Source organism: Larus michahellis, chromosome 2 (assembly GCF_964199755.1).
Source record: "Larus michahellis chromosome 2, bLarMic1.1, whole genome shotgun sequence".
NCBI classification, from domain to species: domain Eukaryota; kingdom Metazoa; phylum Chordata; class Aves; order Charadriiformes; family Laridae; genus Larus; species Larus michahellis.
Genome location: NC_133897.1, coordinates 108,870,239 through 108,885,979, shown reverse-complemented (window position 1 = coordinate 108,885,979; position 15,741 = coordinate 108,870,239). Strand labels below are relative to the sequence as shown.

At 39.9% G+C, this 15,741-nt stretch overlaps 1 protein-coding gene across 3 annotated transcripts in view; it reads left to right on the top strand.

Moving 5' to 3' along the window:
* CCDC102B (coiled-coil domain containing 102B) overlaps positions 1 to 15,741 on the top strand; it is a 179,005-nt gene that overhangs the window by 101,153 nt on the left and 62,111 nt on the right. The window lies entirely within an intron of this gene.

The window sequence follows — 15,741 nt, the reverse complement described above, 5'->3', positions numbered from 1 at the left end:
CTTTACCTTTCATTTCTATGTGCATACACAGAGATGAACTTTGCAGCTTGATTTTAGCTATAGATCATTCATAATTATATAAAGTTATTGCCCCTTAAAAATGGAAAATTATTTTTAAAAAATTGGAAAAATATACACCTAATAAACATTATGAATGAATCTGTGATTAATATATATGTTCATATGAGATAAAAAATCTTTATACTTGCTGCATGATGAGGCATGTTTCTTTCTGTGTATTACCAAATATTTATAATTTTCCAGTTTTCCATTATACCCTTTTTACAAAGAAGTGGTGTAGCTTGAGTATCTTGAGAAAAAAACAGGTGACCTACCAGCAGAGAAGTATTTCTTTAATGAATAAGCCCTTTAATTATATTCTCGTTCTGCTATATGCTCAAGATTGTAAAATTGCTGAAGAGAAGACTAAGTAATTGAATAGCAATTTAAGTGTGAATTTATTAAATCAATTAGATTTACAAAAGTAATTTGAGACACAGTGCTGCTATATTGGGCACACCAAGTATATAAAAATTTAAAATAGATGCTTGTAAGTGTAGCATAGTTTCTAATGGGAATTTGTCTTGGTTATAATAGTAAAAATGATTGATTCTACATGTCTTGCAAAGCTTATTCTGTAAGTTATTCTTATCCTAATAGCACCTCAGAGGTAGGCTATTTCCTTTCAGGTTGCTGGGGAATCTCAAGGCATAATAAAAGATTTCATAAACTGATGAAAATTTATAACAGACATTCAAATATTTCTGTGCTTTTCTTTTCCTGTAAAACAAACAATATCTTCTGTATTAACTAGCTTGATAAAGCTAGTCATTTCTCTGCACTCTGACCTTCCATGTACATTATGTTAAAATTTTCTCTCTAATGTACTATGCAATATTTTATATGGTATTTTAGAAAACTAAAGGAAAATGAATTTGTGCAATTTGCTGTGTCTATGTAGCAAATGGAAGGAGAGAATATGTTTACAAGGACTTACAAGACCAATAGCTAGTTTAGCTTATCTGAAGAGGTGAACTCATACTATTGTGTTATGTGCATAATATCAGTGTGAGAGAAGTTATAGAACCATAGAATCATAGAATTGTCTGGGTTGGAAGGGACCTTCAAGATCATTGAGTCCAACCATGAACCTAACACTGCCAAACCCACCAGTAAACCATGTCCCTAAGCACCACGGCTACCTGTATTTTCAATACCTTCATGGATGGTAATTCAACCACTTCCCTGGGCAGCCTCTTCCAATGCTTGACAACCCCTTCAGTGAAGAAATTTTTCCTAATCTCCAGTCTAAACCTCCCCTGGTGCAACTTGAGGCCATTTCCTCTTGTTCTATTGCTTCCTACTTGGGAGACAAGCCGACCCCCACCTTGCTACACCCTCCTTTCAGGTAGTTGTAGAGAGCAATAAGGTCTCCCCTTAGCCTCCTTTCCTCCAAACTAAACAACCCCAGTCCCTTAGCTGCTCCTCATAAGAGTTGTTCTTTGGACTCCTCACCAGCTTCATTGCCCTTCTCTGGAAGTGCTCCAGCACCTAAATGTCTTTCTTGTAGTGAGGGGCCCAAAAGTGGACACAGTACTTGAGGTGGGGCCTTACCAGGGCTGAGTACAGGGGGATGATCACCTCTCTAGTCCTGCTGGCCACACTATTCCTGATATAGGCCAGGATGCTGTTGGCCTCCTTGGCCACCTGGGCACACTTCTGGCTCATATTCAGCTGGCTCTTGACCAACACCCCCAGGTCCTTTTCTGCCAGACACCTTTCCAGACACTCTTCCCCAAGCCTATGGCACTGCATGGGGTTGTTGTGACCCAGGTGCAGGATCTGGTACTTGGCCTTGTGGAACCTCACACCATTGGCCTCGGCCCAGCAACACAGCCTGTCCAGATCCCTCTGCAGAGCTTTCCTACCCTCAAGCAGATCAACACTGCCACCCGGCTTGGTGTCACCTGCAAACTTACTGAAGGTGCACTCGATCTCCTCATTCACATTGTTGATAAAAATATTAAAGAGAACAGGCCCCAGTGGGGAGCCCTGAGGAACACCATTTGTGACCAACTGGATTTAACTCCATTCACCACACCTCTTTGGGGCCAGCCATCCAGACAGCTTATTAACTCAGCGAAGCATATGCCCATCCAAAGCCATGAGAAAAATGCTCCCTGGCTCTGTGGCAGCTGAGCTGTCAGCACCCTATGCCTGCGATCCCCCACAAAGTCCCCACCCGCCCGGACACTCACGGACGCAGCATCTGTGTGTTAAACAAGGGATTTATTAACATCTTAGCACAGGGTAAAGCTCCCCAGGGGAACGGACTCAGTTCTGCAGCAGCAGCTTCCCCGGGAGCTGACCCCATGCCTGAAGAACTGTGCCTCGGCCACAGCACAGCTCTCTGCCCACGTCCTGCTGCTGGTAACGGTGGTCTCTGCCTACTCCCAGCTCAGGAAGGCGTACGAGTCGCCTTGCTTCACTCCGAACGTCATCTCAACCAAGACGGTTCTGTCAGAAGCGAGTGTCAGCTGGAGCTTGCAGGAGTGCCTGGCGGGCAGCACCACTAGACGGCAGTTTGTCGACGGCGCCATAACCGCCCAGGCCTGTTTTGCCACTATCTGGAACCAGTGTGCGGTTCTCTCCATGTCTAGGTAGGGGCCGGTGCAGAGGGTGCGCAGGAGGCTGGGACCCTGTTTTTCCCTCAGCTCCTCCTGGGGGTGGTGGAGGAAGCACAGCATGTCCTCCGCCGGCGGCTCCCTCACGCAGGTGCACTGCAGCTCTACGCGGAGGCTGGACTTCCTTGCTGGCATCTCCTCGGTGGCGGTGCCCATCTCCAAGTGGAAGACGTGCCCTCAGGGAGGCTTCAGGGGCACGAGCAGGTGGTAGACGGCATCCTGCTCACAAGGACTCCAACCTTGCAAGGTGCTGCCCACCCCGATGACTGGCATCGGTTGTGGCATGAAACTGTTCCTGCAGAGTTTTCGGCAGACACAGAGAAGTTCATCCACCCGTGCCTCCACGATCATGAAGGACTCCGACAGGTCCAGGAGACGCTTGGCCGAAATCACGTGTGCGTCCAGGGCAACACTGGGTTTTTCTTTGGTCTTCTCCTTATCAGCTGTGTCTCTGGAAGTGTACTCCTTGCTGCTGCTGCCTGGCTGGCGGCTCCTTCTCCTCACCCAGCAGCAGAGCCCAAAGAGAAGCACCAGGACTGCAGCAGTGGCCCACTGCTGAAAGGCAGCAAAGAGCCGGGCTCCCCGGCAAGGGCGCCCAGCTCCAGCTCCTGCAGCACCCAACTCATCTGCTGGCTCAGGTGCTCCTCACACTGCTGCTTGCGCTCTCGCGCGGCCTCGTCCAGCTGCTCACCGGCAACCAGCCAGCACTGGACGATGCTTTGCACAGCCAGGGCAAGCAACGACGACACTGTGGCAGCCATGGCCTGCAGGATGAGGGAGAGAAGGGGTTCAGTGGGGCTGGGAGGGAGGGAGAGGGCAGCAGGGGAAGCGGGGACGGGAGCCGCAGGGAGCTGGGGGCAAGCAGGAGTGGGGGCGAGGCAGCGGGGAGGCAGCCAAGGCCTGCGCCCAGCCCCGGCGGCAGCGGCACCGTGCCCGGCCCAAGGCGCTGCCGGCAGTGGCCAGGCCCTCGATTCCGGGTGAGAACCCCCCCCCCCGGGGGCCGGTGTTTCTGCCCCAGCCCTGGTCCAGCCCAGCCTCCCCCTGCCAGCCCACTCACCACTATCCCGTGCCGTACTGGGGCAGCGCTGCCCGCTGGCGCCCTTTATAGCTGCCCCCATTCTGACACGTCCCCTGTGGTGTCCCAGGCAGCCGAGCGCATCACAGGCATGGCCGGCAACCAGCCCTGCCCTCGGGACCCTACGGCTCAGCGACTCCCCGCTGCCCTGGGGTACTGGTTAAGAGTTCACTTTCTTCACAGGAGCTTGCGTGAGGCTCTGCTTTGGATTGATTCTCATCTGCTTGCCAGTGGCAGTCTCCTAACCACAGAATAGCCTGAGTTGGAAGGGACCCACGAGGATCATGGAGTCCAGACCCCGACTCCACGCTGGGCAGCCTTAAAGATCAATCCTAGAATCATAGAAGCATAGAATCATTTAGGTCAGTAAAGACCCTTAAGATCCTTGAGTCCAACTGTAGCCCCTCATGTGCTGGCGGCTTGGGCTGAAAGCGTTGTAGTAATTGGGGTTCCATCAGGCTGGCGCCAGTCACCAGCAGGGTTCCCCAGGGCTCAGTTTTAGGGCCAGTGCTCTTGAATGTTTTTCTAAACGATCTGGAGGCAGGAATGGAATGTGCATTAGGTAAATTTGCCGATGCTAGTAAAGTAGGAGGAGCTGTGGGCTCCGTCAAGAACAGAGAGGCCTTCCAGAGAGGTCGGGACAGAGTAGCGAGCTGGGCAACCCCCAACCGTATGAAATTTAACAAGAGCAAGTGCAGGATTCTCCACCTGGGATGGGGTCATCCTGGTTATACATACAAAATAATGTTTGTATGTATGTATGTTTATTTGTATGATAAGAGGCTGGAAAGCATCCGTGGGGCAAGAGATCTGTGGGTCTGGGTTGATGGTGAGTTGAATCTAGAACAGAATCATAGAATTGTTTCGGTTGGAAGAGACCTTTGAGATGCTTTAAGAGTCTAACCATCAACCTAACACTGCCAACCATGTCCCTGAGCAGCACATCTACATGTCTTTTAAATACCTCCAGGGATGGGCACTCAACCACTTCCCTGGGCAGCCTCTTCCAATGCTTGACAACCCTTTCAGTGTCAACATTTTTTCCTAATGTCCAATCAAAACCTCCCCTGGCACAACTTGAGGCTATTTCCTCTTGTCCGATCACCTGTTACGTGGGAGAAGAGACTGACTCCTGCCTCGCTACAACCTCCTTACAGGTGGTTGTAGAGAGCCATAACGTCTTCTCTGAGCGTCTTCTCCAGCCTAAACAACCCCAGTCCCCTCAGCTGCTCCTCATAAGACTTCTGCTCTAGACCCCTCACCAGCTTAATTGCCCTTCTCTGGATGTGCTCCAGCACCTAAATGTCTTTCTTGTAGTGAGGGGCCCAAAAGTGGACACAAGTGCCAAGGTGGGGTCTCACCCCACTGAGTACAGCACTGAGTACAGAGGTACAATCACCTCTCTAGTCCTGCTGGCCACACTATTCCTGATATAGACCCAGATGCTGTTGGCCGCCTTGGCCACCTGGGCACACTTCTGGCTCGTAGTCAGCTGGCTGTTGATGAACACCCTCAGGTCTTTTTCTGCCAGGCAGCTCTCCAGACACTCTTCCCCAAGCCTGTAGCACTGCATGGGGTTGTTTTTCCTGATTACTCCACTGTGTACAAGATCAATGTGGGACCTACATACTAGTATTAACATCAAAATCGGGTTGGAGAACAAAATTAAGATTATTGTTTTCTAGAGAGTACATACATATTCCCATGATATACAGTGAAGTACCATAAACATCAAAACAGTAAATGAACGTGTTCAAGATTAACTATATATGTTGATCATTTTTTTAACTAAAAGTGAGAGTTGAAAAACATTTAGTTTCAAAGCACAAAGCGAGTAGGTGAATAGTAGTAAGACTATGCACAGTTAATTTTGTCCACAGAGGGTGATCTCAGAATACTAGTATAGGCAAATCCATTTATTCTCTGTTTTTAAGGCAATAAAAAAGAAGTGTTTGTAGACTACCACTATCTGTATCAGCTTGCATACTTTTTCCATGGCCTCTTTGGGTATTTATGGAAGTAATAAAACCCCTGGTCTTAAAATATTGCAGCCCAATGAATGTGGAAATATCCTGAAATTCAGATCCCTAGTTTGTAAGTTATGAAGTGTTGGAGAAGCTAATGAAAAAAAGTAAACTTCAACTGGATTGCTTTATTAAGGTTCCTTTATATTTTGAATTTATAACCACAAAGAAAAGTGAAATGTGGAGAATGAAAAACTGTTATAATTAAAATCTACATAATGTCTAATTGGTTGCTGGAACAACCAATACAAAAAGCTGATTTTACATTTATTCTTGAAGATGAATTTATGTTCAGCCATCAGTGGGGGGTTGGGTAACACTTTGCATACTCAGGTAATATTATTAGCAGCAGGCATCACTAAAACTTGGGAAACACCACAGTATCTGACTCTTTGCCAGGTTGGGGCATCAAGACACAGAGCTATGTCTCCAATATCCACAATCCCTACACTCTGCTATCACATAACTCATGATAGTATGATGCAGTGAAATGCCGAAGTTAAGACTCAATAAGTCTTGGTGACTATCAAGCAGGTATTCTTTATTGCAGCGCTGGGTGCACAAGGGATTGGTCCACCTAATGTGCATGCTGACTGATTTAGATGTTCAGTTTAAATACATACTATGTATACATATTCACTAGTTTTCCAAGAAATGATTACTTATTCATTAACTCATTATTACAGGTTACTGCCCACTCACGCATGCCCACTAGAGTCTCTCGGTGGTCTTCAGAGACATCTGGTGGTCGTTCACTTCCTCCACTCCACTTCATCGTTGTGACCTTCTGGGTGAACTGCAGTGAACTCGTGAACTGGGTGAACTGAACTCTCCTTCTTTATTCTTGCTGGCACATCAAGTGTTAGCTTTGACTAGTCTTTGCATGCCTCCCTAATCCGGTGCCACTTTTTTTGAGAGATAAGCTTCTACTACAAGGTTATATTGTCCTAAAGCATTCTTTCTTAAAAAATAAGAGATAAGTTCTGACATTTAGTACTACAACTGTTGCATCTGCTCTTTGTACAGCCTTAAGGTGCCCAGTCTCCTAAATTAAGCTCCTACTCCAATTTACAGTTCTGATATATTAAGCCCCTACTTCAATTAGTTTACAGCTTTAATATGTCAAACCCTACTTCAATTAAAATCAATTATATTCCAAATCCCACACCATCTGCTAGGCCTCACCCTAGTGTCTTACACTAGTAATGAGTTACCTCCTCTTGCACTAGCACCCAACTTCATGCATCACCTTGTGTGCTTTCACATACCCTAATCCTTGCCCCTCAGTAATTGCTTGCATAGAGCCATTGCCTGGCTCATTGGATAGGGAGTTGTTTATTAAAGCATTAGAGCCTTTCAATTGCCCTTACTTCTCTCTTTTTGTGAGGAAAGAACATAAAACATACAGAAGTCAGCCAAAGAGAACTGATGGCTTAGGTAGGCGCTGCTGCAGATTCTTGCCCTAAGAAGTCTCCTTCTTTAAGGATTCAAATGTGTATGTTCTGCTGTGAAGTAGGCAAGTAGCACACTAGTCATTTTAGAGCAATTTTGTTGACCCTTTTGAGGGAATATGTCTGTTTTCAGCACCACAACTCAAGGAGAAAGTAATTTGATGATGAAGATATCCGTTACTTTCTAACCTGCAGGTAAAAGGGTCACAGTTGGAAAAAACGTTTTCTTCTTGTGCAGTCTGACCAAACATGTGATTAATATCTTATTAGCTAATGCATTTTGGGTGTGAGTTCCTAGTTTCAGCAGAAAGAGTACAAATTCTAGCTCTAGTAGATTCTGGATTTGAACCATGATTCTTCTGAAGGCAGATCCTGTACTCTATACACAAGATATATAATAGCAGGCCATTAAATTAACATCATCTTGTGGCATGTTTGAAGCCAGGCAGACATGAAGGGATAGTATTGATGCAACAGGTAATAACAATTCTGTCACTCTTCAGGCTGGTCTAGTAGATCAATTCCAGAAATAAAGTCAAGAGATATTGCACAGTTCTCAGGGGAATGGCAAATAAGAAGACACTTCCTTTCTACTGAACTCATCATTCATGGCTAAAATTGTACTGAGAGCAGTGCTGGGCTGCAGCAGGTGTGGTAACAATCACAATTATCCTGGGTAAAATGTGGGAAATTACATTAGTGTGCTGTGGTATAAAAATGTGCCAGCAAAACCGTTTAAAGAAGTGGACCATCTTATTTCTCCTGTAAAAAAGAAAGTTCTCCTTTTCAAAAGAAAGTGTGCAGGTCCCCTTGAAGTGTGAAAATCTAGGCTGATGGCTCTTAACAATTTTGGTACCTGCTGTCTAGACTACACCCTCTGTTTGGAGTGCTAGAAAAGGCTAACAAAGGTATGAGCAGAATACCCCGCCACACCTGGAGAACTGCACACCCTGATAATGGCATGTTATGAACATCTTGTGGTTTTAAAATCTACACAAAGGTAAATTTACTGGAAGGTTAAAACATTTATTTGAGTGTCCGAATTACTAATTTAATAATAATAATAATAATAATTAGTGGACAGTTTATATTTGGAAGATTAAGGACTTTTGGTGAAGTCCTCCTAAACCCAGGAAGGATTTTGGCAGTAAGAACCTACCCAGAGTTCACACTGTAAAGGACTTTAAACAATTACTGCTGTCTTAAGTTGCTTTGTGATAAGACTCTAAGAAAATCAAGTTTAGAAAGTATATCTTTAAAAATTGCATTTCTTTAAAGCCTGAATGTCATTAAAGAATTCATGCAGAATTCTTTAGATTCTGAATAGGGAATCAAGGCAGTACTGTCACAAGAAAGGGGAGATGGTGTACTACAACATCTGAACTAAAAGTTCCTGTTGTGGAAACAGAACTACTTTCTTAGAAAAAAGTCTGGATACAATGTAACAACTGAACTAGTTGAGACCTTTTTAGCATCTATGGTTGGTAAGAAAAATGATTGCAGAGCCCAGCAGCTAGTGCAGATTAACATTGTGTTTATGATACATCACTAGCAGGGACCAAACACACGGAAAGAATGGATGGAAATTTACTTCAGCATGGCACTTTTTGTGATCCTATATGTCACTATCACTAGTTTAATGTAATTTTGACTATGTAACGCAGAAATTAATCAAAAAATGAGGAAACTAATATGGTCATTATAAAGCTGAGAGGCAAAAATGGATATATTTTTTTGCTGACAGCACATATGAAGAAAGCATGTGAGATAGTTTTGATTTTGTGACACGTAATGTTAAAATGGGAGATGATATAGGAAAATACTGTAAGCAAATGGTCTTTACAAAATTTGGAAGACAATACTGAGGAAGCTAATTTAAAACTATTGTGTGGGTTTTGCATTCTGTAAAAATACAGCATGAGGAATGAACCTGAAAGGAAAAAATCAAGAACAAATATAAAGTCAACTATAGGACTGAGCAGATGAGACTATGGATTTAAACAATGAAATAGTGAATAAGAGCAATTGTCTTCTTTGTATAACTTTTGTAAAAATAAATAAGATGTAACAATAAGTGATTCATGCTAATCTGCTGGAAATACTTCATTCAACTATTCTTTTACAGTCCTCACTCGTTAAACTTCTGTTCCCCTTTCTCTTCAGGAATTTCAATCTTGCATACTTGTTCTCCTTTTGAAGCTGACAACAAACAGGGTTTCTTCCAATTAAAATGTGTACTTTAGGAATCTCCTTGAGCCACTTGATAGTTTTACAAAGTATGAACTGAAAGTTGGGTTAAACGTAGCTTAATTATCAAATAAAACTTCAATGTGTTTATGCTCCTTTTGCAAATATAAGTAAGTAGTTAAAATGTGAGTTTACTTGACAGTGTTTTTTTTTCTTTTTTAATCATTCTTTTTTAAAAAGAAAAGTTTTGGTGATAGGTGATTGGCATGTTATCACCTTTTACTATTAGCCCTCTTGGCTCCTCATGCTGACGTTTCTAGAACTTCTGCAGTAGGTTTTCTAAAATCAGATGACAATAGAAAAGGAGAAAAATGTAATTTTTTAATACAAACAAATCTATTTCATAATAACGGTGGGAGACTGGATAAATAAATAAAAAGTCTTAAAGAGAAATTTTATTACTTTTTTGGATTTATATTGTGTGGTTTTTTAAGTGCCCAAACAGTCTCTTAATGAATTTTGTGTGTGCTGCTATTGTGGCTGACGTTAAAGTTTGAGTATAATAAGGCTGAGACCAGAAACACCAAACGTACTTCAATACTCTGCATAATGCTTTGTCGGTTATTATGGGTTTTTTTCCTATTATGTGCTTCTTTTCGGCTTACGGTTGATGTGTCTAATTTATTTTTAAATGAACAGCTTTGACTGTAGTGTTAGTACATTCTGCACTTGAGTCAACTTGTTTCCGTGGAAGAATAACTGTTCCTGTACATGCCCCCTATTAAACCCAGCTGGAGTGTAACAAGGCTATCAGCACAATGCAGTCAAGCAGGACACAGTTTTGGAAGTATGGTTCTACTGTAATTGTTGAACGACGCATTATTATTCACTTCCAAACAGGTTCTCCCTGAAAAATGGCATAAATATACTGAAATAACTGCAAATGGTGCTCCTTTCATCGTATCGGGCTGACATAATCAAGTTATTCAAAAAGCTAATTTAAAAAAAAAAATGGAAAAAACGCTTTTCTCTGAAATCACATTTTTTTTATTTTTAGAGGATCCAGCTTGGTGTGTTCCCATACATCAGCTTCAGTTTTACTGCATCTGTATTAGATGTCTGGATGCTTATTGTTCTCTTGCCTTTTTCCAAATTCTCAAAAAATATTTTAATAGCTTTTCTATTAGAGAAAGGTTTTTGAATGTCATACATTCATCCAAAAGTAAAGCTTTGCCCCTAATCATATCAAAACAAAAAAACCCCCGAAACTTAAACATATTTATAAAAAACTATGTTTATGGATAATAATAATTTAAATTTCCTCTTACTTTGTCTACCCTTTATTCAGCTTTTAAATGGCAGCAGTTAAAAGCTACCAAAAATTGCCCGGAGTCGAGTAAGAAAAAAATATGGGTGGAAATCAAACCAAATGCAAACATTCATCTTATGTTACAATTTACTCTTGGAAAGACAGTGGGGTGGACAAGGAAGAAAAGAACAGCAATACATGTTAAAAATTTAAATTTCAGTAGCATAATGTCTGTATACAACAGCCAAACGGAAAAAAAAAAATAAAAAACCCCATGTATCTCAATATGACTTGTTATTCTAGTAGGTGTTTCTCTCTCCCTTCTGTATTGTGTCTATGTTCTGAATCACTCTCTGTAAACCGACTATAAAAAATATTTTGGGCAAATAGTTAAAATAAGGTTGATTTCAAAGGTCTGGCACTTCATTTTTTGAATGAGTAGTTTCTTGGTTTCTTGCCCAAATTAGACTGCTGTCAAAATGTGACTTCTTTGAATACCAAAGGTGGCCTTTCTTTCTCCTGCTTTTACGTTATATCACGTGCTGCAACAGAAAACAAAACTATTTCTGCATCTTCAAGGAGGAATTGTTTTTGTTTATAAATGGAAATAATGATAGTTGCCACACAACACAGAAAGGTGTTAGAATACAATAGAAAGGTGTCAGAGCAGTCTCTATGTATGGTTTTTTCACCTTATTCATAGTTTCCCAGTAGCCTAAGGTACAGACTTAGGTGATATGTGTTATATTGGTGTATATGTATACATTTCTATTTCACTTCATACATAAAGAGAGCTATATTCATCTGGTCAATATTCTTGCATCAATTAATACAGAATGCAGAACTGATACACAGAAAACTATAACCTGTTTCAGACATAGTAATGCATGCATTTATAGCAGCTGAACTAAGTTGCAGCAGGTAAAATATAGACATATACAGGAATTAAAAAAAAATAATTATGTGTGAACAAAACAGTGAACAAAAACACTGAAATTTTGTTTACTAGTTTTCTGCAAGGCTCTTTACTTAATTACAATTTTTTAAGACACTACTATCTCTAAAATGATTTTTGGTTCTGTCAGATAATGAAACATAAGTATTTTCAAGTATCTGGAGTGAATCTTGTCAACTTTGAAAGTCATAGATGCAGAAAACTCTTTCAAGTCATGGTTCTTGAATTATTCCAGGCCATTTTTACTGACAGTACTGTCTATACATACTTATCAGTATGGGGGAAGGGAGGGAATTAAGCACTGGTAATACTAAATAGCAGGAGAATTCTAATTTGTGTTTGTAGCTAACTAAATATTAGTGCTAAGGGTCTAGTCTCTGAAGGAGGGTGAAAGTTCTTTACACCTTAGCTCAGAAAGGATGTGGGTTGCATAACTTTGGTCTTCTGGATGTGGGCTGGTAACAGAGCAATTAGCTGAAAAACAGTGTATTTATTAAAGTCATTTACTATGTTACACCATAATAATAGTATTTCTCAGTTACTTTTAACTGAATAGAAATACTCATTTTGCCTGTCTTTCTGTCTGTGAGTTCTCTGCCTGCATGAATGCAGCTCAGGCTTCAAATGTAACTTTGGATATAAATAATGAAACTCATTTAACTTAATTTAGCGTAATGGAATATTTTAGGATACAGTTCATTTCATCCTAAAGTGGATGTCTCTCTGAAAATTTCTGTTATCTAACTAGTCACACATGCAACGTAAACATAGTGGATGAGGTATGAGTGTGCAAGGTCTAGAAATGACTAGTTTGCTGCACTTAGAGGCTCAAAACAAATTTTACTCAGTTCAGTCATTACAAATGTCATTCTGACATATTGTTGACCATTTGGGAACTACAGGAGCTGAAAATTACAGTAATAGATGGTGGAGATGGGAATTATGGACCATTTCTTTTATATTATCACTAATGTGGTTTTTTTTTTCAATACTAAGAAAAATTAACACTGTGATAGTCGATAATAATTGTTCAACTTTGCAGCTGATGGGGCAGATTTCTTCAAATTTTAATTTCAGTCAAGTTTCATTTTATTTATGTTCTAAGTTGTTCAGGGTAATGATTACTTTTTCTGTTTGGTCTTGCCAGAATGTAATGGTACTGCACTGTAGACTAATGGTACCAAGCACCAAGATGATAAGAAACACAGCTTTTGTTCTTAAGTCACTTTCACACATTTACAGGCTACATTGCTTTTGTTTCTTTTAAAAGTTGGTTCCATGCTCTAACTTTAGAAACTAAAGATATAAAATAAGCCCAGCTGTCAGTATGATTTTTGACCAAGTGCCAACTTTATCACAAGAGAGGTACAGTATTGTCTCAATCTACATATACAACACCAGTGCTTAGGAGGAAATAGCAGATTGTGCACAGGATGGGTAGGAAACCACAAGATAATGGTGATAGCTAGGTAGTACTGTAATCTGTCTGCTGAAAGGACTATTCTTTCTTAGCGTGTGGAACAAGGGGATCACCATGCTGTGATAAAATGTGGCAGTGATCTTTGACAATTTACACCAGCTGCAAATATGTCACAGTGTTTATTTTTTTAAAATCCCATTCTCTTTTCCAAATAGTCTCTGCCATTGCTTACATTTCAAATACCAAAACATACATATTAGTATAAATAAACTTTATAGATAAAGTAGAAATCTTTAAAAATAATTCTTAAATAAGTCTTTGTCTCTGAAAATCTTACCCTGGATAATATAGCAAATGTGGTCAGATACAGATTTAAAAAAATAGAATATATGTTTCAGTTATGTACCATTATAGAGTGTCTTTGTCCATACATATTGGGAAATGTTATAATTCTTTTTTTTCCCAGCAGTAGTCAGATTTCTTGGTGTAACTCTAGATAGGATCTTGGAGCCTCAGTCGTATTTTTTTCTGTTCTTTATTAAAAGTAGCTCCAAAATCTGCAGCATGCTTACACCCAGCTAAAACAGGAGTATCAAGAAAAAGCAGCAGAGCTGATATATGCAAACAAAGAAGCAGAACAACATGAAATTGATGTTAAAATACTGAGAATTCTTAGAAAATCTTAGGGACCTAAAATAGTCAAAAGTTAAGGTAAGTCAAAGTAGAAATGACGAGTAGTATACTATTTTGTCAGAAGCAGTTGACTGGCATATGAAAAAATACTACTATTAATTTTGCAAATGTATATATTTATCAGAAATTTATTGAAGCTTATACTCTGAATTTAGACAAGGGTCAGTCTAATCCATTGTTGACACTGTTATTTCTATATCTCTCCTTTAAACACATATTTGCTTCCCTACCACTGTGTATGTTTGTAGTACACACTTTGAAATTTTTGTCAGTGTCATTATATGTCACTGAGACTATGACAGGGTAATTTATAAAACATTGCATTTTTTGATGGTAAAATATTAATACATGTTTTTAAATTTAATTAACTAAGTTTCAACAGTCATGATAGTATAAATTAAAAGAAGATGATTTTTGCTCAGGGCTCAGAATGATTTCCTTAGAAGGGGACTGGAGTTATAAATTAAAATTGTTAATAAGATGTGAATTAAAATAAAGTTTGGTATCTAGAAAATGTTATTGGGCAGAAGTGACGCACCTTTGTTAATTAACTGTAATGTTAATGTAAATAACTTTTAGCAGTTTCTTTAAATTCAGGTTTAAGATACTCGTGAATATTTAATTTTATACTTCCCTCAAAAGAGACATTATGAGAAAGAGAGATTAATCTTTGCATGTAAAAATATATGTGTGACGTGTGCATTCTTCGTTCTCTGCCTGTCTTCTTTCTGAAAATAGTCTGGTTTAAAAATGCTTTCTCATCAGTCTCAGATTAAAGATTTTTTTTTTTTTTTGGCGAGTAAAGTATTCTTAGCACATAAAAGTAGCTGCTTTTCCCATTCTTTTCAAAATGGCTGGACTTAAATTATCACACTTCATTTCAAGGATCACTCTTTCTTTAAAAGTGCATGGAATGTCCATATTTGCTGTCTTCTGAATTCATGGAAAGGTGCAGACAAAAGTGAGTCACTAGATGCACTTTTAAACTTATAAAAGTCCTTTCTGTAATTGTAGTTGTGATACAGTGTACAGAAGGCCTCTCCCTACCGTTCACGATTGAGATTTTCTTTCTTGTATAGAAATGTGTAAGGATAAACATTTTCATATCCAACAATATGACCCTTTTAAAATAACACAATGTATAAAATCACAAGTGAGGATGAACTAAAAAAAGTTTTTCCCTTACCCTAAAGAATAAGTGTTGTTTTTTTTTTCCTTGAGCTCTTATTTTTTTTCATTTCTTGTGGTTGACTTTCTGATAGTCAAATATACTGAAAGACCAGACCTGAACAAACAGATCTCAAAGAAAAGGTAGGAATGGTAGGATTAGTAGAAAAATACAGGATGGTGGTCATGTATAGTTTTTCAGGTTTGTTTTTTTGAGTGGTTTTTTTGTGTTTTGTTTTTGTTTGATTTTGTTTTGTTTTAAGTTCAAGCTCTTGCTATATGTATACCTGTTTAAAAACTTCAATTTCCCTGCTCTAGCTGGAAAAAATGAAATTTGTGTCATACCTTGCTTGTTCATAATCTTCCTTAGTCTTGATCTGAACCTCACCTAGGCTTTAACAGGTGACCCAACAGCTTGCTTGTAGATTAGCTGCACACATGCAACTACTTATAGCTTTGACTGCCACAGGCTCCAAGTAAGTTATTTAAAAATCTGGGTAGCGTGTCAAAAATCACAGACAATATAGTCAGTAAGGTTATCATTACAGAGAAAAAACACTGCAGAATGCATTAGGAACCTTGTCTCTGTACTTTTTATTAACAATGCCTGTACAGTATCAATAATGTACAGTAGTACATTATAAATAAATATAGATATATTGGGGCTGCATGCTCAAACATTTTTTGCTGATAAGGGTTCATGATCAAAACTGTTCTGAGACCACTGGACTAGACCATCTCCAGAGGTGCCTTCCAACCTCAGCAATTCTGTGACT